This window comes from Coenobita brevimanus, chromosome 70 (assembly GCF_032717465.1).
Source record: "Coenobita brevimanus isolate Jiangsu-jjx chromosome 70, ASM3271746v2, whole genome shotgun sequence".
In the NCBI taxonomy this organism is placed as follows: Eukaryota; Metazoa; Arthropoda; class Malacostraca; order Decapoda; family Coenobitidae; genus Coenobita; species Coenobita brevimanus.
In genome coordinates this window covers 25,392,803-25,417,283 of record NC_137023.1, presented here as the reverse complement: position 1 = coordinate 25,417,283, position 24,481 = coordinate 25,392,803, and positions in this window count along the sequence as shown.

Here is a 24,481-nt window from a genome sequence, read left to right as displayed (position 1 = left end):
TTCTTTACGTTTGTTCGTTTTTTGTCATGACTTGGTCTTCCCCCGATTTGAACATAGACACAATTTTTTCTACTGTTTTGCAATCACTAGTCCAGTCCCCTTGGTATCTATGATGCCTACAGTAAGGACCAAATCCTTGTGTCTTTTAATTATCCTCTTTTGCCTTGATAAAGCATTCATACCTTGTGTGTCCTGGTTTTGCACAGTAATGACACAGAATGGACCTATCCCTTGACTGTGACCTACGAGGTGATTTCCCATAAGAAGTGTTGTTTATGGCGCGAGACCTACTCGGGCTGCGCGAAAACTTATGAAACTGCCTGTAGGAAGGTGTGTGGGAACGAGGTCTAGGCGTCTTTGTTTGTTTGGGCTGCCTCATTTCTGGTCGCGATCGATTTTGTTCTCTGTTTGGGGTCGGTGTAGATGTTTTCACAGCTGATACTGTCTCAGGTACCCTGATTCTACCAGAATGTGCATGTGTGTCGACCACACCTGCTTTACTGCACTGCATCTCTACCTCGTTCATTAAGTCTAGTAAGCACATTCCTGGGGTGTACGCGATTGTTTTGGCGATCTTAAGGGTTCTATCAGGTAATTTACACAAGGCAGCTACATAACCAATGATGTCCACGACGAGGTCTGGGGACATCTTTCCATCATCTGTTATCCACTTAGAATTCTCCAGAGTAGCTAATAGGGTTCTCTTGATTGTGGAGACATCAGCAGTTATTTCACTGAGCACATGGTTTGTAGTGTGCTCCCTTACAAGATCTACAATTTTATGTAATTCTGGAATTATACCTGGCAAGAAGTTCATACCTCCAGAAAATTTCTTCAGAAATTCAGTTTTAAATTCATCATATGTCCTAGCACGATGTAGCTTATCAGAGCGCAATAAATTGCTTGCTGGACATCTTTCCTGGCTTATGCAAGATGAAAAAATAGCAATTTTCTCTTGTTCATCTAGTATGTGGCGCTTGATGAACATTTGTTCGCACTGACTGATTAATGAAATGACATCAATGCGATCCTTGTCTGTGCCAGAGAATTTTGGGGCAGTCTTATCCTCGTGATACACAAAAACGTGAGGTGTGGTTTTTAGATCAGCAGTATTTGGTTCTTGATTCATATTTAATGATTGCCCTGTTAATTCAACTTGTACGAGTTTATCGTTATGTGAGGGAATGGTGGAATATGTATGACCGGACCGGTGAACCCTGTTAAGTATATTGGCATACGTATGCAAGGCAGCTGCAAAGTCGACACTCTCTATGTCTGAAGGGGTTTCCCACTCATCATCCGAAACTCCCGTATTTGTTTCTTTATCTTTAACGTGTGGTGTGAGTTGTACAATGGGTGGGCTGTCTCTTAATTGTGAGTCTGATGTTGTGGCAATTTGTGTGTCATCTGGTATTAACGTGGGTGGTGGCGAAAATATTCCTGTCATTAAGATATGATGTTATGAAATACGCCTCTTGTTTATTTATGTCCTAGCAAACTAGATGAGTAAATAAGTTGAATATAGCTACTTTTAGCACTGAGAAGAAATGAGCAAGTATAATTTTACCCACTTGATACAGATCGTAGAGGTGTGTCGATACAAAAGTCGATCTCGGAAGAAAATACAGGTTTGATTGAAGATCTCTTGATAATTCTAGTGGTGTGTTGATGGACGATATTACTCAGGAAACTCCATGGCCTGGTATTTGTAGTGGTTAACGGCTCTCCCAGGCAAACCTCAGCATAGAACGTCGAATTTCCAACTTAACCGTGAAAATAAGTGAATATGAGTAGGAGCTATGTGAATAATGAGTAATGAGTAGTTGGTGAGAAGAGCCTGGTGTCAGTCACACGTTGCTTGGCATGGCAGACTCGCGTTGTGATGTCATCTCAGCACATGGTGACGTCGGCTTCCCACACTGGTAGCTGTGGTGAGTGAATGAGTAGCGATGAGTAACATGAGTGAAGACGAGTGAGTAAGATGAGTTGTGAGTCGTGTCTCACTCTTCGTTTGTTTGTTCCGTTTTTCTATGTGGAAGTTTTCTCGGTCCTTTTCTCTAGTGATTTACTCGTTGTGGGATGAAGACTGCAGCTACTTGTAGGTGCGTGTAGAAGATTATACAGACGTCGTAGAGTTGTTAATTGTAGTTGATTGTAGATGGCTGTAGTTGATTGTAGATGGCTGTAGACTTTGTAGACTATTTGCACTGTAGACTGTATTTTGTAGGATTCAATGTAGAACTGAAGCTAATCTTGTAGTCTTGGTTGCTTTTGTAGAAATTTGCTTTTAATTCGGAGACGATGTCCGCAGATTTGCTGGTTTGTCGTTAAGCTACTTGCAAGGCGTCGAGTGATCTCTTGACCTCTGCATCAGCGTAATGATCTGGGAGACGGAGGGGGCTGGATGGAGAGAATACTGTCAGGAGCTGATGTTGTTGGTTGTTTTCAATCTTGATATTTTGTAGTAATTTAATGTTGATTCGTAGACGAGGTTCGTATACGTTCGCTGCTACCAAATGTCATAAAGACTTTGTAGTTACTTGTAGAGAAGTATATTTTAGACTTGTGGTCGAGCAGCTTTTATATCTTGTAGTAGTTTCCCCACCAGATGTCATGTAGTGACGGGAGAGGTAAAGAATAATATGGGACTATTTTTATTTGTCTTGGAGATATTAAACAGGTCTCTCCCATGGGAAGAGTATAAGTCCCGGGTAGCTACCTCCCTGTCTCGCTATCTCTCTCTCTTTCTATTCTAAGGCTAATCTCCGTCTCGACCTCTCTCTAGGGTCGCTTGTCTCCTTCTCCTCTCTCTTTCCTAAAATCTGGTGTAGCAGGGGTGTGTCACGTGTGTTCCTCGTGGGTCTTTGTTCACGAGAGGACTGCTGACAGCTAACTGCATCATCTCCTTACTGGCCGCTGTCGTCAGCTTTCCTCAGTGTTAAGAGTGTGTAAGCATGCTTAGCACTGCTCGATTCTCGCAGACACAACACCTTCTCATCATTTGACTTCCTGCTTCTATCTGTCTCTCTATCTATCTATTTATCTATCTATCTGTTATGATTTGCAATTATAATATGGAGACCTACCACAATGGTTGGGGTTTATTGCTCATGTAATGCCACACAGGGATGAGTAAAGATGGTCAGTCTCATCTTAAATGTCAGGACCAACTTGCCTAGACCCGGTCTCCTACGCTCCTCATGGGGCAACGTAGGATTGGATGATGATGGTAATGATGATCAGTATCTTTTTTTTTTTTTTTTAATAAACATGCAAAAAAAAAAATTTGTATTATTTTATGATAGTGTTTCAGTAGATGAATCTAATACAAATTATTGTTCATACATAAGATAAAAATCCAAAATGGAGAAACATTGTACATAAACAATTTTCTCCGCACATCAGCGCTACCCCTGCCATTATCACACTTCCATAGGTATGTTGTGTTGCAATGGTTCGTCAAACGTTGAGTCTGGTTCAGCTGTTGCCTCTTCTATAAGGTGATTGGAAGATGAAATAATTTTTTTAGATACTGTGTTATTGATATATGAGCAGATTCACCGGCTTCGCGATTAAGTCTATCGTAGCCCCACAGCTACCTTTTTTTTTTTTTTTTTTTTTTTTATTTACAGTCATTGATTTTTCAGGGTATTTCTATTTTGAGATTTTTAGTTTGGAATTGTTGATTGGGTCCGGTTCACATCATATCGATAATAAAAATCACATTATCCATACCTGTGGATTATTACGGTTCGTTAATTACACCCTTTTCTCCAAGTAACAATATATAGAGGAAATATGTATTCGAATATTTTCCAGCTAGTTGTAACTGCACAAATGTTAGAAAATTAAATGTAAATAATCAGATTTATATACCATAGAGCATATTTCGGTGGCACCTTTTTTCCCCTCAACCCACAGGGCAGTAAAAAATTATGGTTGTTCCTTACTGTCTTATATATATATATATATATATATATATATATATATATATATATATATATATATACTGTTCATCAGTGCAACTGTACTGCATCCATCCATCCATGATCCATTATCCTGACATATAAGATGAGAGTGGCCAGCCTCACTCATCCCTGAGTAGCATTAGGTGAGCGATAAACTCCAACCATCCCTTGCATTTAAACCTGCACAGGCTCAATCCGATTGGAGCACCTTCTTTAATCTTTTTACGATATATTGGAAAACAGGCAAAGTACAGAACTGGCAAGATTTTGACTGTAAAATACAACAGCACCTTAGATGCAGGATAAGATCATGAGAACAACAAATGCTACAGTGTAAAAATGAAAACTAAGCCAATGATTGTGTGCAGTTACCATTTGTTTTATGGCTGTAACAGCACTAAGTATGAGAAAAAAAAAAAATCGTGGATGAACAAAAGGAAAAGGCAGGACATTTTAGTTAGCACTAAACCAGCCAAGTTGACAACACTTACAAGCTGACGAAAAACAACGAAAGTCTCTCTCTCTCGTCATTAGTTTAATAGTATATTAAATAATTCGAGAAAATTGATGGAAGATGAAATTCCAGACTTTTGGAGAATTATCATTCCTCCCGGACAAAGATTTTGACACCTAATTGCAGGACATGTCCGGGAAAATCCGGACGTATGGCAACCCTATCTAATGACAATAAAATATTCTGGTCAGCTCTCAGTTCTTTCTGTAATAACTTTAATAAGGCATCATCCATTCCACCACAAAAATCTTCCGATGCAAACACTATTAATGACCCACATGGTTAAGCGAACATCCTTGCTAGTAGCCTATATTTGCCAGAAATTCTATCTCAGAGGAAGTCAGCCTGAACGTCCCTGCACTAGAACTTAACTCTCCCGAAACTGCTCCACTTATAATACAGGCTAGATATACAGTATACATAAAAATCCATCTTAGGCAATTTGCCAACGAACAAAGCTCCAATTGTTTTGAATAAGTGTTCCCCAGAACTTGCTCCAGTTCTACCAACGTGATTTAGTCTATGCATACCTACTTCTTCATTCCCTAATTCTTGGAAAGAGGCCAATATCCACCCAATTCCGATGAAAGGAAGTTCCTTTTACACCTCTGATTACAGACCAATAATTATCATCTCCTCCTGGCAATGTATTTGAGATCGTAATTAATCAGCACATAGTTAAACAGCTTGACTCTAACAACTTAATTTCTGATAGACAGTATAGTTTTCACCACGAGAGATCCACTGTTGATGATCTCCTGACCTATACCATCTACCAGTCAATTGACCAACATTCAGAAACTCATGCGGTAACCCTTGATATTTCTAATGCTTTTGACAAAGTGTGGCACCATTCCCCTACTATCCAAACTCCCTTGCTACGGCCTATCATCTCTTGTTCCTCTGATTTCCTTATATTTCAGCGACAGAGATAGGAGTAGTAGTAGATGATGTCACGAGTTAGCGAGGTCGTGTTATTATGCCAATTCGTGACACTGTATTATTATGGGAACTCGCAACATTGTATTATTGTGAGATCCTACGAACGCAGTGGGAAATTCCAGAAAACTTCGTTCAGGAAGCTAACCGTCCTGTGACGGCACTCCGACTGTAACTGATTTTTAGAACAATTGTCATTTTTTCACGTGTGACTATATACTGACGTGGTGCTTCACTGAATGAATTTATTACGTGTGTATATAGTTCGCCCCACCTCTTTTAACCGTTGAAGTTAGGCCACGCCCACTTCCGGTGAACATGCCTCTGTACCAGGCATGAGAACAATTTTTGGTTAGTGGTGGACGATACCACCATTTATTTGTAATCGCGATTACTGATTACTTTAGGGAAAACAGTCGATTAGTAATCGATTACCATTCCGATTACTGGAATCTGGGCTTTTGTTTTGTTCCTTACTGAAGCTACCGGTATTGCTGGTAGGTACAGTAATGAGCCAGTAGCTATACTCGTGCAATTTTGTGCCACCACCCTGTTGGAGTTTCTAAAACCATTATCAGCCTAATTTAGTGAGTGGTTACAATTTCTTACAGCCAGTTCACAGGTATACCCATTATCAGCCTAATTTAGTGAGTGGTTACAATAATTTCTTACAGCCAGTACCGGTATATTACGGAAAAGTATTTTAATCCAGCTAACCCCAGTCAGTTTTATTTCCTAGAAAGTATACAGTCTGTTCTCTACCCACTGTTGAGTGCCTGCCCTTTCCTCTCTCTGCCCTCTCCTTTGTGGCCACAAACTCATGCAGCCCCTGACCCCCTTGTATCGTCTGCCCTGCCTCCCCTCTATATTAAAATTCTATGTGAAATTAAGCGACCCTTGCATGCATTATTACACACACACACACACACACACACACACACACACACACACTCAGCCGGCAGATGATGCCATTGTGGTTTCATCTTGATCTACCTAAATAGTTGTTTTATCATCCCTGTCAAATGCCAACTGTCTAGGGGTATTGACCAGCAATATACTCACTATCTGGCAAATAATACTTCGTAGAACACAAGAGAAATGCATTTTGAAATGGTATGCCTGAGAAAGGATGTGATGTTTACATTTTTCAGCTCGCGCCCGACTAGCTAGCACAGTGCTGTTGCACCCAGTGGCATTAAAGAAAACGTTCAAAGCGTATAAAGTTTTCTTTTATTTCTCAAACAAAATAATAGTTTTCTGACAAACTCCAAAGTAAATGTGATTCTCCTGCAGTAATCGTTTCAAGTAATCGATTATAGAAAAAATAATCGATTACTGCATATTTTTTACAAGTAATCGAAGTAATCGATTACAAATGATCGATTACGCCCATCCCTAGTTTAGTAGTTTAGTTGGAGAGGGACACCACCGAAGGATGCATGCGCGCAGCGGCGAGGATTCCCGGGGATTTGTCTACTCCCAAGCTGCTGGTCTTTGCTCGGCGACGCCATGCCTCTCCGCTCATCATAGTTAGTACTTAAGTGATGGACGGCCGCGAGAGAGAGACGGATAGCGTGTGTCTCGATCTGTGGATCGTCTATGATACCCGGATATAGCCCATTTCCGTCGGCAGCCCTGGGAATGTGGACATTACAACGGAGGAGCAGGAATGAAGATCGTCAAAGATTACCCTTCTCGTCTTGATGTTTTTTAGCAGCTACTCCAGTAGCTGAGGAGTAGACTGTAGCACCAGTCGAGCAGGGCAGCACTCCCGAGGTAGATGGAAAGCTGATGACAGGGAGTGCTGTAGCTTCCGTTTCATCAGCCCTCAGGACTAGTTCCTGACCATCCCCCTTTGCTGAACTTTTTCAGTGTCTCAGTTACACAGAGAGTAGGCCAGCATGCTCTCCAGTACAAATTTCTCTAACTATCTACACCAAACTACATGCACAGTACACACTACACTTCCTTTTCCAAAAGTCAAAAAATTATGGTGTCTCATCACCAATCCTTGGAGTCCCCAGGCGGGGGGAAACATAAATGCCCCCACCATCCGCCCCTCTCCCAGTGATGATTCGAGGTGCCTGGAACCATTATCTGACTTCTTCTTCATTTCTGCAACATTCGCGGCCTTTCTTCTAACTTTCGCTCTGTTGAGCACCACCTCTCCTCCTTTAAACATCACCTTCTTTTTCTAACTGAGACTCAGCTGTCTGAGGCAACTGACAGCAAACCCTTTTCTGTATCCTCCTACTTTCTCTATACTCATTTCAAAGCCAAAGGTGGCTGTTGTGTATATATACGCAACGACTTGTCTTGCTCTTGTGTTCCTGAACTCGATTCTTCTGAATTCTCTACACTTTGGCTTCGGCTTTCCTGTCATTCCCTGGCTAAATATATCTCTGCTGTTTACTTATCCCCTAATTCTACTGACTATCAAAAATTCTTCGACTATCTTCTACAATGGAACACATTCTATCCATTTCTCCTTTCTCTGAAATCTCCATTCTAGAAGATTTCAATGTTCACCACAACCTTTGGCTCTCCTCTCCTTTCACTGATCCACCTGGTGAACAAGCCTACATCTTTTCTATCCTTAATGACCTAGAGCAGCTTGTACAGCACCCTTCCTGTATCCCTGACCGCCTTGGAGAGAGCTCCAACATACTTGACCTCTTCCTCACAACTAATCCTTCTGCTTACTCTGTTAATCTTTTCTCTCCTTTGGGCTCCTCCGATCACAACCTTATCACCTTAACCTGTCTTATCACTCCGGTACTGCCTGTGGACCCTCCAGGGAAACGTCGTCTGTGGCATTTTGGAGCCGCGGACTGGGAGGCCCTCAGGCAGTACTTCTTTGATTTTCCCTGGAATGATTTTTGCTTCCATGGCCATGAGCCATCTGAGTGTGTCTTGTGCATTATGGAGGTTATTCTCTCGGGCATGGAAACATATATTCCTTTCTCATATCCTTTGACTAACACAAGAAAGCCTTGGTTTAATCATGCCTGTTCTAATGCTATCCACAACAAGGAGAGGGTCTCCAAAAGGTACCAGAGCCAACCCACCCCTGAATCACATCATCTTTACGTTTCTGCCCGGAATCGTGCTAAGTCTGTTCTTCGCTCTGCTAAAATTTATTTCATCCATACTAAATGCTCTCGACTCTCCAACTCGAATTCTTCCCGCTCCTTCTGGCACCTTGCCAAAAATCTTTCTAACAACTTTACCTCATCATCCTTCCCTCCACTTTTCTACTCTGATGGTTCTGTAGCTATTTCTTCTACTGATAAGGCAGATCTCTTCGCACAGACTTTCTCCTCCAATTCCACCTTAGACGATTCCGGTGCTGTTCCTCCATCACTTCCCCCCTCTGACTTCGTCATGGCTGACATTAAAATTTCTTCAGCTGATGTTTTTTTTGCCATCACTGACCTCAGTACTAACAAGGCATATGGGCCTGATGAGGTCCCTCCTGTTGTTCTCAAGAACCGTGCTTCTGTGCTTACACCCTGCCTAGGCAAACTCTTTCACCTTTGTCTGTCAACTTGTACCATTCCTTCTTGCAGGAAGTTTGCTCTCATTCAGCCAGTCCCAAAGAAGGGTAACCATTCCCAACCCTCCAACTATCGTCCAATTGCTTTAACGTCCTGTATTTCAAAAGTTTGCGAGTCAATTTTCAGTACTAAAATTTTAAGGCATCTTTCCTATCACAGCCTTCTTTCCGATCGTCAGTACGGGTTCCGTCAGGGACGCTCCACTGGCGATCTTCTCACCTACCATTCAGACTCCTGGACATCCTCCTTTCGGGACTTTGGCAAAAGCTTTGCCATTGCACTTGACATCTCAAAGACTTCCGATCGAGTCTGGCATAAATTTTTTATTTCCAAACTGCCCTCCTACGGTTTCTATCCTTCTATCTGTGCCTTCATCGCTAGCTTCCTTTCTGGTTGTTCTATAGCCGCTGTTGTAGACGGCCATCGTTCTTCTCCTAGATCTATCAACAGTGGTGTTCCTCTGGGCTCTGTCCTATCACCAACTCTCTTCCTTTTATTCACCAATGATCTTATAAGCTGTACATCTAACCCTATCCACTCATACGCTGATGACTCCATCCTTCACCTTTCCATTCGGTTCCCGTAACGCCCATCTCAACAGTTACTTCAAGAAACAAGGGATGAGGCTATGGCACACCTAATGTCTGACTTGGCTCGTATCTCTGACTGGGGTAAAAATTATATGGTTGTTTTTAACGCATCTAAGACTCAGCTCTTACACCTATCTATCCGACAAAATCTTCCACAGGTATACCCACTAATGTTTAATAATATTCAGCTTAATCCTGCATCATCCTTGAACATGCTTGGGGTTTTATTTACTCGGGACTTATCTTGGAAAGATCATATTACATCTCTTGTAAAATCTGCTTCCAAGAGATTGGGTGTGCTAAGCCGACTTCGCTCTTTCTTTACCCCTTCACAATTGTTGACTCTATACAAGGGTTTTATCCGCCCCTGTGTGGAGTACAACTCTCATGTGTGGGGAGGCTCCCCACATACAGCTCTTCTCAATAGGGTGGAGTCAAAGGCTTTTTGTCTCATTAACTCTCCTCCTCTTACTGACTCCCTTCAACCTGTCTCTTCGCCGCACTGTTGCATCTTTACCTCTTTTCTATCGCTACTTTAATGGTCACTGCTCCTCTGAACTGTCTGCTTGCATTCCTCCACCTCTACGACGGGCGTGTAGCACCCGTCTGGCAGCAAACTCTCATCCCTTTTCTGTCCAACTCTCTAATGCAAGAGTTAATCGTTACTCCCAGTCTTTCATTTATGCAACAGGTCAACTCTGGAACTGTTTCCCTGTCTGTATTTCCTGCTGCCTATGATCTCCAGTCTTTCAAACGCAGTGTGTCCAGGCATCTCAAAATTATAGGATCTTGAATTTGGCTCTCTATTGTATTTTGTTTTTCTCATGGCCTTTGGTTCCTTCTTCCTCGCATTAAAAAAAAAAAAAAGTCTACAGCCCCGTGACTCCACATATCCAATTAACAGTATCTTTTTTCTGTTCTCTAGGTTTAAGAGTACTATCTAGATTGAGTGAATTTACTTGAGATTTTGAATTTAATTGCTTTGAGATTCTTGCATCATAAGAATTTCTCTTTGCTGTGATTAATAAATTTAGTTCTCATTGAGCTCAGTTAAATGTAATAATCATGTTTGATTTCTCCATATAGTTCTTACTTAATTTACTTACTCCCAGTTTGTACAAACTTGCTTTTATTAATCACGACTGGTAATTAAGGAAGTTCTTTCATAATTATTAACTCATAAATCCGTTTGCGCCAGCCAGGAGTTAGCACCGGCAATAGTCTATCTTTATTAGAATTAATTATCGATTGTCAGGGGTAAGGACACTTTCTCAAAGGCCATCAGCATCAGTAATTCAGCATTTGTGAGTGATTACTCTCCACTGTGTACTGTTGAGAGAGTTTATGAAATTCTCGTCTTTAGAGACTCGGCGAAGTAAGCCGGAATAAAGTGAAAACTTATTATTTATTTCATAAGTCATTAGCCCTCTTGTCAGTGGCGATCTATTGGCTATATTTTGGTCATTCATTCCACTAAATTGGTTATTTACCCCAATATTTCATAAACCCCCCGTGACAGATGTATATTCCAATTCCCACTTGCTTAATGCCGGCGTGTCACAAGGATTAGTTCTGAATCAAACTCTATTCCAAATTCATTTTAATAACCTCTGCTCAGTCACCCATAATCATCTCTTACAACTCAGTACAGCAGCCTCCATAAATCAAGACTTTTCTGAGATCACTGAATGGGGACCAAATAACATTGTCACACTTAACACTTAGAAAGCCAGATGTATACAGTTTACCTATAGACAGACATTGCCTGGTTCCTATAATACCTTCAGTGCTACTAATATTCCTATATCGAAACATATTGAATTTCTCAGTGTTTCACTTAATGGTGCCCTCAGCTTGACTTCTCATGTTAGATCACTTGCTAAAACCGTTACAAAAAAACCTGGATTATTGTAGAGTCCGTAACTTCTTCACTGATGAGCAGTTAGCTATAGTTTGCATGAGTAATGTTCACTCTCAACTGTAATATTGCTCACCCTTGTGGAATGGATGTGGAGAGGTTGCACTAAAACAACTGGACAAAATTCAGAACAATTCTGTTAGAATTATTAATGACCGTGCTATTACAAATGAATTACCTCCCCAACATGTTAGAATGTTGCGTCCCTTGCATTACTTTACGGACACTTTTATGGCAAATGCTCAGAGGAAGTTGCATTCATTGTGCCACCTCTCCATGCCTTCCCCCGTGCTACACGGGCATCTCGTAGCGCACATGACTGGACTGTCACACTACCGTATTGCAAAACTTCTGCCTACCAGAATTCGTTTATTCCCTGAACTGCATCTCTTTGGAACTCTCTTCCTCAGAGCGGTTTCCCCCCAAACTTCAACCTATGGCTTTTCAAATCCAACTGTTACAGATTTTCTTTTTTTAATGGAGAACACCTGTAATTTGGCACATAGATTACTTTTTTTAATTCATTTTTTCCATCCTTTGCTCCGATATTTAAAAATATTTCTGCCTACGACAGTTTGAGCCCATTAAGTTGACCGATGCCTTCAACATCGAAAAGGTTTAACTCCCTGAGCTGGTAAGGTTGATGACAGAGCATCATAACCATGACAACTTTTTTCCAGGCCTAGTCCTCGTAAAACAGGTATGCCATTAATTTGTTTCCTAAAAAGAAGAAGAAGAATGTTCAAATCCAACAAGTCTAGTCTAAATGGCAAACCTCGTGTAATTTGCGTAATTACTTGCGACCAACAGTGACGTGAAAGAAATTATAATATCAGCACAAATAATATTATTCTTGGCATGTTATGGCAAGTTATGATGGAAATGGACAGATGTCTTGTTTTGCAGGTGTGATTAACACTTTCCGTTTCTCTGAATGTAAAACTGCATCCAAAGTGTTTTTGAATACTCACTCTTTGGACACAAAATCATGTCTAACTGAACGGAAAAACAGTTAGGCAAGGACAGGAAGGTTCTGGCGAATAAAAAAAAGGTCAGAAAGGGAAAATTTTCATTTTCCAAGGTGTATTGGAGAGAAACATCAACATCGCACACTCCTACACTCCCTCTTTCCACCATCCTACCCTACTTGAGTTTGCTGATAACTAAATTGTTGTAAAAAAAAAATACAGAGTAAACTGACACTGGATGCAATTGTAATGACAGTATAATGGCAAGCGACACCCAAAATATCAGAAACCGATCGCAAGTGTAAGGGGAAGTATTTAACTATTTGATAATTCATTATCTGGTAAGCGATTCCCATTACCTTGTTTCATCAATGTAAAGCAATCACAGGATGTAGAGTCTGCCAATCACTATTACAAACTGTGCCACACACCTTCGCCACTTGGGTACTAATATCCACGTTTCATACTAAATATATGCTGATTTAATTTTATTTAGGACTGATGTAATGGAAGGATATTTTTAAGATCCATAGGTGGATTTTGTGCAAGTTTAGTTAATCCCAATCTCCCACACAAAATACGTCTTCTTTGTTAACCATATTACCTTTGCACAGTTTTACTTAGCTAATATGCAACTGCTCGAACATGTAGGGTGTAGATATATCGTCAATTAAACCCGTCATTATAATGGCCCTTTCCAGTGTTAAAAGACATCGTCTGATGGAAGAACATTAAAAAGTACGACGTAATAAAGCGATTACGACTATGATTAACGAATTTAAATTTCCTGTCTAGGCCATACCCAGCCTGCAATCATACGCTGTGTTTTTGGACAACAGCGAACATTTACAATTGTCTTACCTCTCCCCCCCCCCCTTTTTTTTTTTTCAGATGACTGGAAGAAGACTCCGGACCCATGGTTAATCCTTCACGTAAGGAGAATGTTGACATATAAATATCAGTAGTAACTTTAGATTATATACGTATGTATGTATGTATGTATATATATATATATATATATATATATATATATATATATATATATATATATATATATATAAAACAGTAGTAGTTGTAGTTGTTCCCTAGGCAGTCTGGCCGAACAGCCCCGAGTCCCTTAGGAATGCCATGGCCGATACCGGGCTTTCACGCAGAGCTCTCAAAGAGTGTATGTTGTGTTGTTGGCGTAGGTGATTGTGTGTAATGCAGTCTTCCATAATGTGCTTAATAGTATGGGGTGCTGTGTTGCGTCCCGGACAGGCATCAGCAACGGAGTCATCCAGCCTCTTCTGGTAGCTTAAGAGGGCTGGATGGTGCCCACATCTCAGCCTGGCCAGAAGGACCCTGTCCTCACGAGGGAGATAGGATTCAGAAGGGTGGATGTCAGGAGGCCGTGCATGCAGCTGTGTGTTGTCTTTAAGTGACTGAATGGAGCAGCAAGTGATCTGAGTGTGGATATGCTTCTGGAAGCTGGTCTGAGGGCGGAGAGATGACAGTATTTGTGTATGGTATCGTGTGCTGGGTGTTGTTTTGATGTTCCTTGGTGAGGGTGGATGTGCTGCCATGTAATATAGTGGATGTTGTAGGTTTGTGGAGGCTGCAGCAAGAAACTGGGTGCCTCTCATGTCTAGGTGATCCTTGACTTTGAGGACTTTGGTTTCTTGATGTAGGTGGTCTGTGGGTGTAGTAGCTGTGCAGCCTGTGATTATTTTTAGGGCCTTGTTCTGTATGGTCTGTTGAGTGTTGTAGAGTGTTTTGGTAAGGTTAGGAGCCAAGGCAGGCTTCCATAATTCATCACTGAACATATGTATTGTTTGTATACTGTGGTGGTGGTTTCTTTGTTGTGTCCGAACGTTGTATGGGCAAATGACCTCAAGGGATTGAGTTTTGGTGTTATTTTATTTTTAATGTTTGCAATGTGTTCTTTAAGTGACACTGATGTATTGTTTGTTACACCAAGGATTTTGTGTGTGTGTGTGTGTGTGTGTGTGTGTGTGTGTGTGTGTGTGTGTGTGTGTGTGTGTGGTAGGGGAGTCTTGTTTATGGTGAGGTGTGGGATGTGACTGTCTTCTGCTGTCCAGTTTGTGAGAAGGGTCACTGTAAATTTGGCTGGGGCTATTTTGAACCTGTTTGTGGTGAACCATTCGTGTAGTGTGTTGAGGTAAGGTTGGATGATGTCTGCAGCTGTGTTTGCATTTTGGTGCATACATGTGTTATATCATCTGCATAGGAAGCTATGTGTATCTGTGGTGTGTGGGATGTGGGTACATCGTGCATGTATATGTTAAAGAGTGTAGGGGACAAAACAGATCCTTGGGGGACGCCGTTTGTGAAGTTTCTGATGCTAGAAGACTGACCGGCAAATGTTTCATGTGCACATCTGCCTGGTAAGTAGTTTGCCAGCCATGTTTTTCTGTTATTGTGCATGTTTGTGTTGAGTATTTTGTTTGTGAGATTGTGGCGGGGGATGGCATCAAAAGCTTTGCTGATGTCTAGTGTGATCAGGAGTGTTCTGTGGTGGGCTAGCTGAATTCATGCCATCGAAAACTCTCATGTAAGGTCTGTAAGAAAGGTGTTTGTGGATTGTATTGGCCTAAAGCCATGTTGTGACTGGGCTAGGGGAATGTGAGGTGTGACTAGTTGTAGTACTAGTCGTTCAGTGACTTTGGAGGGGGTGCAGAGGAGTGTGATGGGGCGGTGTGAGGAGTGTAATGTAGGGTCTTTCGTGGGTTTATGGATACTGATGATAATGCCATGCCTCCAGATGTTGCGTATTATGTTGTGCGAGTAGCTGTAGTTTGATATGTCGGTAGGTGCTTGTATGCCTTGTGGTCCAAGGTGTTTAAGATGAATGTTGCTTATGTTGTCTGGTCCACAGGCAGATGAGTGCTTAATCCGTCACATGCCGGCTATTTTTAGCCCTATGGGTCACCCCAGTGCCAGTCATTTTTTGACCTTTATTTTTTGGCTAAAATGATAGATTTTGATGTGGAAACAACGAATTTCGCCATTAAAATGCTCACCGAGGCTCGGAATTCAGTTTTATTGAGTCCTGCATGCTCATGTACAGGTATAGCCGCTCTCTCACGCTCACCACGTATGTGAGAGAAAGCCGTTTTCTATGTAAGGTATACTCAGGTAATTATGCTGGGAAGGTATAGCAATGTTCAGTACACTTTTCTGATTACTTATTACTTCAGCATCTATTACAATTTGCGTGTCTTTCTCACAGTGAATGCATTATCTTACACTTGAAGATAGGTACAACCTGACTTCATTACATACAGTCCTGGCACTTACAAGAAGGTATTTACAACTTGACTTCATTACGTAGTCCATATACTTACAAGAAAATATTTACAACTTACACTTACATGAAAATATTTACAAAATGCCTTCACTATGTGCAGCACTGGGTGAGGCACACAGACAGAGTGAGGCAGAGTGAACGTGAGGGGGGAAGCGAGTAAGTGTATGACCTTGACAGCCTGGGGGATGGTAGAGGAACAGTTACCTTACATGCCTGCCAATTTTTACCCACGAATCTTGAAAAATGCGGTAACTGACGTTTTATTTTAAACTGTTTTAAAACGGCATTGGCACTGGCCGCGGCATTATGTCAGACCATTTTAAAATGGCACTGGCACACAGCGGGTTAAGGTTGTTAACCCGCTGTGTGCTGGCTATTTTTAGCTCTTTGGGTCACCCCAGTGCCGGCCATTTTTTGAACTTTTTATTTTTTTTGGCTAAAATGATATATTTTGATGTGAAAACAATGAATTTTACCATTAAAATGCTGACCGAGGCTCGGAATTGGGTTTTATTCAGTCCGGCACACTTGTCTACAGGTATAGCCACTCTCTCATGCTCACCACGTATGTGAAAGAAAGCCATTTTCTATGTAAGGTATCATTAGGTATTTATGCTGGGAAGGTATAGCAATGTTCAGTACACTTTTCTGATTACTTATTACTTCAGCATCTATCACAATTTGCATGTCTTTCTCACTGTGAATGCATTATCTTACACTTACTTGAAGGTAGGTACATCCTGACTTCAGTATGTACAGTCCTGGCACTTACAAGAAGGTATTTACAACTTCACTTCACTATATAGTCCTTACAAGAAAATATGTACAACTTACACTTACATGAAAATATTTACAAAATGCCTCCACCATGTACAGCACTGGGTGAGGCACACAGGCAGAGTGAGGTAGAGCGAGCGTGAGGGGGGGAGAGCGAGTGAGTGTATGCCCTTGACAGCCTGGGGGATGGTAGAGGAACAGTTACCTTACGTGCCTGCCAATTTTTACCCGTGAATCTTGAAAAATGCTGTCACAGTGAAGTATTTTATTTTAGATTGTTTTAAAATGGCACTGGCACTGAGCGCGCAATTACATCAGACCGTTTTAAAACGACACTGGCACGGGGCGGGTTAATGATGTGCTTCGTTTGGTTGTAAGTGAAAGGTGCTTAGTCTGGGTCTGTGGGTAACTGTCTCTTACATCGAATGATATGATGGTTTTCAGGATGGGGGTCTAGATGGCTGACTTGTGAAAAGTGATTGATGAGAGTGTTTGCTTGTTGTTTCTTTGAGGGTATGGTGTCTGTTGCTGCGATGGCAGCGTGTAATTGTGTGGTATTGCTATTGGAAAGTGTGATGCTGTTTATTGTTTTGTAGATTTTTTTTTTTTATGTGAGGAAGAAGGAACCAATGGCTACAAGACTGCAAAACAGTTCCTTCTAAGAAAAAAAAACAATATAAAAGAGTGCCAAATTCAAGATCTGTTCATTTCGAGATGCCTTGACACACTGCGTTTGAAAGACTGGAGATCATAGGAAGTAGGAAATACAGACAAAGGGAGACAGTTCCAGAGTTGACCTGTTGCATAAATGAAGAATTGGGAGTAACGGTTAACTCTTGCATTAGAGAGTTGAACAGAAAAAGGATGAGAGTTCATTGCTAGACGGGTGCTACACACCTGTTGTAAAGGTAGTGGGGATGCAAGCAGACAGTTCAGAGGAGCAATGACCAAGGAAGTAGCGATAGAAAAGAGATACAGAGGCAACAGTGTGGCGAAGAGACAGAGGTTGAAGGGAGCCAGTAAGAGGAGCAGAGTTGATGAGACAAAATGCCTTTGACTCCACCCTACTAAGAAGAGCTGTATGTGGGGAGCCTCCCCACACATGAGAGTTGTACTCCATACAGGGGCGAATAAATCCCGTGTATAAGGTCAACAACTGTGCAGGGGTAAAAATGTACGGAGTTGGCTTAGCACACCTAATCTCTTGGAAGCAGAGATGTAATATGATCTTTCCAAGATTAATCCCAAGTAAATGAAACCCCAAACATGTTCAAAGATGATGCTGGATTGAGCTGGATATTATTAAATTTTAATGGGTACTCCTGTGGATGATTCTGTCGGGTTGATAGGTGTAAAAACTGAGTCTTAGATGCATTAAAAACAACAAGATTATTTTTACCCCAGTCAGAGATACGAGCCAGGTCAGACATTAGGAGTGCCATAGCCTCATCCCTTTATTGTTGAAGTAACTGCTGGGATGGACGTTGCGGGAACCAAATGGAAAGGTGAAGGGTGGAATCATCAGCATACGAGTGGATAGGGTTAGATGTACAGCTTAAAAGATCGTTGATAAATAAAAGGTGATAGGACAGAGCCCTGAGGAACACCACTGTTAATAGATCTAGGAAAAGAACGGTGGTCGTCTACAACAGCAGCTATAGAATGACCAGAAAGGAAGCTGTTGATGAAGGCACAGATGGAAGGATAGAAACCGTAAGAAGGCAGTTTGGAAATTAATGATTTGTGCCAGACTAGATCGAAAGCCTTTGAGATGTCAAGTGCAAAGGCAAAGCTTTTCCCAAAGTCCCGAAAGGAGGATGACCAAGAGTATCAAAGGTAGTTGAGAAGATCGCCAGTTGAGCGTCCCTGACGGAACCCATACTGACGATCAGAAAGAAGGTTGTGATAGGAAAGACGCTTTAATATTTTTCTGTTAAGAATAGACTCAAAAACTTTTGAGATACAGGATGTTAAAGCAATTGGACGATAGTTAGAGGGTTGGGAATGGTCACCCTTCTTTGGGACATGCTGAATGAGAGCAAACTTCCATCAAGAAGGAAAGATACAAGCTGAAAGACAAAGGCGAAAGAGTTTACCTAGGCAGGGTGTAGGCACAGAAGCACAGTTCTTGAGGACAACAGGAGGGACTCCATCAGGCCCATATGCCTTGTTAGTACTGAGGCTAGTGATGGCAGAAAATACATCAGCTGAAGATTTTTTTAATGTCAGCCATGAGGAAGTCAGAGGGGGGAAGTGATGGAGGAGCAGCACCAGAATCGTCTAAGGTGGAATTGGAGGAGAAATTCTGAGCGAAGAGATCTGCTTTATGAGTAGAAGAAATAGCTACAGAGCCATCAGAGTAGAAAAGAGGAGGGAAGGATGATGAGGTAAAGTTGTTAGAAAGGTTTTTGACAAGGTGCCAGGAGTGGGAAGAATTCGAGTTGGAGAGTTGAGAGCATTTAGTCTGGATGAAATTATTTTTAGCAGAGCGAAGAACAGACTTAGCACGATTCTGGGCAGAAACATAAAAAAGATGTGATTCAGCAGTGGGTTGGAGCTGGTACCTTTCATAGGCCCTCTCCTTGTTGCGAACAGCCTTAGAACAAGTGTGATTAAACCAAGGCTTTCTTGCATTAGTCAAAGGATATGAGAAAGGAATGTATGCTTCCATGCCCGAGAGAATAACCTTTGTAATGTGGAAGGCACACTCAGATGGCTCCCGACCATGGAAGCAATAATCATTCCAGGGAAAATCAAAGAAGTACTGCCTGAGGGCCTCCCAATCTGCAGCTCCAAAGTGCCACAGTCGCCGTTTCTTTGGAGGGTCCACAGGCTGTAACGGAGCGATAGGACAGTTTAAGGTAATAAGGTTGTGATCGAAGGAGCTCAACAGAGAGGAAAGATTGATGATGTTTGTTTTGTGGTCAAGAGTTTGGAGGTAATTTTTCCAGTTTAGTGTAGTGTTTGCTGTTCTGATATTTTATTGTTTATTTGAGTGTTGAGTTCTTGATTTGTTGTACGGTGTCTTGTGTATGGGGTGTTGGGAAGTGTTGCAGTGTGTCCCGTTGTCTGATGAGACCTTGAATTTCTGGTGTGAAGTTGGGGTTGTGTCTCTTTCTGTTGCCTCCTGGGATGTGTCTTTTGCCTGCGTTTTGTATAATTGTATTGAAAGTGTGCACAGCGGTGTTGATGTTTGTGATGGGTGTACTGTTTAGTGTTTCGAAATGTTTTTCTGTTTCAGTTACAAAGGCCTCCCAGTTGGCTCTCTTATAATTGGTGTATGTGTGTTTGTGGCCAGCTGGGGTGATTCTGGTTTTGGTAGTGATGATGACTGGGAGGTGATCAGAACCCAGGGTTTTGACCACTCTCCAGGATGTAGTGGGGTCGAGGTTGAGGAAGCAGAATAGTTATTCCCAGTTATTGTTCAAATAACACCCCTCTTTTGCCATTTGAAGCATCTCCCTCCATGCAATCTGCAGTAGGACAAGCCACAGTTGGATCCAAGGTACTTCCATTCCAGACTGACTGCAGGTGGTCATCAAAAATGAGTGGCTGGACTCGGATCTGAAACTTCATCTCTTAGTAACAGAAAGAAAGATTGAAAGAAAGAAAAAGGTTAAACTCGTGGAGTTGCTAAGAGTCATATTTTCTTCAGAAGTTCCATCTTGATGTCAGTGATTGAAAGAATTTCGTTCTTTACCATACTCAGATGGTGTCCTGATCAGTGTCCAGTTCTGCTAAGAATCACAGTATCTAGATGATTCCATGTTTCAATGGCCTGACTGATAAGGCAACACCTGATTCCTGCATTAATTTGACGAATCGTTAGAAAAAAAAAATGCATACGGATAAAAGCGCATGCAATGCTAAAGGTATTGGTACTGGTACTGTGTGGATGACGAGGAGTGAATATTTAATGTTTGTGTATATTCGTTTATTTCTTGTACCTGTTCAATAAATGCATTGTTAATATCCAACATCATAAACACTAACCTGGAATACTACGTATGTTTTCTTGGCATGTGTGTGTTCATATATCCTCTGAATATGATTTAGTCAAAACAAATTTCATCACCAACATCTCAAAGTCATATTCATGCTGAATAAAGTCAGCCATGGCTAGGCAAAACATGCACTAAAATCTTCCTTGAGTTAAAAGTACAGATATTACTGTGAGAAATATACACTTGATAGTGCTGCCTACTTCTTTCTTTCTCTTTCTCATTCTCTTAGAGTATCTGCCCTCTTCTCTTCCTATTGCTTCTTTTCCTTCCTGTCATTTTCATTATTCTTCTTTCCGCTTCAGATGGCTCTAAACTGGGCGACCAGCCTAATGGTTTCCTGTAACCTAGGAAGCCATTTACAACACTGGGTGGTAACCAAATAGCCAAGTAAAGGGGTGAATTGGAGCCTGCTATGGTGCCCATGTTAACTGGGTAGAGACGCAAATGAGGCATCCACCCAAGAAACAAATCACATTAACACAAACACCTGGCTATGGCGAAGCGGTGTCAGCCGCCTAGAAGCATTAGTCCACTGCACGGGACGGCTCTGCTGCAGCCGGCGGTTGATGGGTCTGCTTGACCAGACACACCTGGGATCATCAACAAAACCTACACTTCAACTTGAGGATGAACATGGTTTCAGTCTATATTATACTCAGTTAAATTATTTACACTTTCTTGCGTCATAATTTGCTATCCACCTGCTCTCCCTTACCTACCTCCTTACAGTTCCCCACTCTTCCCAACCTCCCTTCACCCACACATGTTACAGTACAGTACCTTTAACACCATCCCTTTCTCCTCTCCTCCATTCGAATCTTGTTCGCTTATCGTGATCGTGGTTCAGGCTTCACGCCACAGGATAAGACAGGATTGGCAATGGCTGAAAGTAGTGTTGTCAATTCAGCGTTTATTTTTTCCCCGAGATCCACAGACATTCATTTTCACGTGTTTATTTATTTATTTATTTATTTTTTTTTAGCCTCCAGTTACAAGAGATTATTTTACATTCTAAAAGTTTTTAATGGCCGAGCAATAGAGATTATTGTAATGTTTCTAGCAATTTCTCTGGAGATTTTTAGAATTTACCAACATTATAGCAGTTTCTTAAGGAAATTTTAGTCATACTCGTGACCGCATTTGACAACTCTGATTGGTGGGTCACGCAAGAGTGGAGCTAGGAATGCAGTTCTCGTCAGAATTTTTGATAGACTTGCAGCAGATGACTGGCAGTGACTGCATCTTACCTGGGCGTCCGGACACAGCACCGAGCCTTCCAACATCACACAAAGTAGAGCTGACAAAGGAACAGTGTTATGTGAGTAATCATGTCGATGAGGAGACGGGAATAAATATTGTGAATAATGGCCAAACTTACTGCTGATGGATGACGACTGTGTCAATAGTCTCTTCACGTGAAGAACAGTACCATAATACTTGACTACCCATCAGATATTCTGAGGAAAACAGGGAAATTAGATATAGACAGTAGCCCAGACTGATGAATGGAAACAAAAACTAAGCTTACGAGAGACTCACTCTCTATAAGGTATGATGAAAAGGGAACACAAAATATTGTATGACTCGATGTTTTTCCTACCAGTTATCTTCGATTTGCTTACGGAGAAGAGAGAGAGAGAGAGAGAGAGAGAGAGAGAGAGAGAGAGAGAGAGGGGGGGGAGAAAAAAATATCAACATAATCATACGAAAAAATGGCGACTAAAGAGATAAATATGATGTATCTTCTGTCTCCTATTCATTGGAAACTTTTGTTCTGTTTTATACTTATGTGATACTTTCACTGATACTCGTAATTTTTTTTTTTTTTAACGAAAGTAGAGTAATAATAGATATCTTCATTCTTCAGCGTCTACGTTAGACAATACTCCTATTTCTTTTTCCGACCATCCAGTGATGAATCCTTGTTTAGCTGAAGCTACTAAGTAATGAACTGTAATAACGTTAATTTTAAAAGTATTGTATGCATTAGCTCCACTACTCAGTGTTTCTCACAGCTGGTTTATCCACAACGCAACAACTTTACACGACCTACAAAAGACGATTTGTCTTAGGCTTCATTTTGTTTAGGATGGTTTACGGGAATTTCCAAAGAAATATACTGTTCCTTCTCGAAGATGATTTCTCAGTTTGGGAATGTTGAAGTCGAGTAGCTTAATGAACCTTTATCATAAGACTTTCTTATAAACAGCACCACAAGTACGGCCAAGTATCTGAGGAAATTGTCAATATATATATATATATATATATATATATATATATATATATATATATATATATATATATATATTATATACCGGTATTTTTTCGGTGTCCCGCTGTTGATGGTAAGGATTGGTAACAGCGTTTCTTCCCTCAGAACCCATGATTAGTACCTATGGTGCTCATGACTTACTTTGAGCTGTATCTGTGCTCAAACGAAATACCATAACTATCATCTTGTGCACTGCGTATATTGCCTAAAAAGGTCGAGTATGGGGGCTGCATTCCCTCGGACATCCCCCAGTTGCAGTTCGAACAATACCTGCAACGTAATTTGGACTGTATATTTGTCTTTGTATAATTTCCTACCTTTACCTTTTAAAACCTGTCATATTTTACTGTCTGGAGGGAACTGAGGGTCAGGGGCTGTAAACCTTCGACCGAGTCACCAAATATAGGTCCTGTGGTATCTTTTCACACCCTTTGCCTTTGTTCATGGCCAAACAAAATTCCACAGTTTTTGTTAAGAAAACTGCATTGGTGTTGGTAGCTGCGCCCCCTCCCCCGAACCCCAGGCAATGGTCATATGGTACAGGTGACCTTTCACATGGACACATCCACTGTGTGCCCATGCAAATATTGAAGACTGTAGCTGGAAAACTGGCTGTGAACAGCGAAGGGACGAATACACACAAAGAAAAACATTGTGAATTATTACAGAAATGATCGTAGTTACTGCCGATACCGGTTACCAGCATAAAATCGTCCGTCTCATATATATATATATATATATATATATATATAGATAGATAGATAGATAGATAGATAGATAGATAGATAGATAGATAAATAGATAGATTGTGTGTAGATAGATAGATATAGATACAGATACAGATATTATAAAATTATGTGTATATAAACATGCATATACCGTATAAATGAATAAATATACTAGAGAGAGAGAGAGAGAGAGAGTGTGTGTGTGTGTGTGTATGTGTGTGTGTGTGTGTGTGTGTGTGTGTGTATATCTTTCATTTTATCTATCATTATGTCTAGCTATCTATCATATTGTTATTACGAATTCTTTTTTGGCCAGATATTAATAATAGCCAGCCGATTCAAATGCCTGGTTATTACTTTCCTAAAAACTAATAGTCTCCGATCTAAAGAATGTAGCAAACATGAAGCAAAGAAAAAACATAGTTTTATGTATTTATTTATTTGTACGAAATATTCAATGTGTTGCTCAGATTTGCACCCTGATTTATATAAAGTTATTGTTGAAGTTGATGCAGTGCAGAAAAATCATTTTGAATATCATCTCTCAGAAACACACCCACGAAAAAATGTGTTATTTTATCTACTTGGCGAGTACCCTTGCAGAAGGATCAGTGGCCGAAGTAGGAAATATTTTAAACTGTCTTGTAATACAAAAATGGATATCGCTTTGCACTGAGAGCAGTTTCTTCCAAAACATGTAATGAAATAAGCTAAACGTGCCGTCGAGATGGTATCAATTTTGTTATTGTATGCATTTTTTCATCCGTAAAATGATAAACGGGGCAGTTTACCACAATGTCAGAATGCTTGATCATGATGAACTCAATCCAGAAAACTCTGAAGCATTACCTGTCAGTGTGTGGCATATTTTACCTTGTACTGATGAAATGAGAGAGGAGGAGGTTAGAACTTTCGGGTATAGTGTTCAAGGTTTGC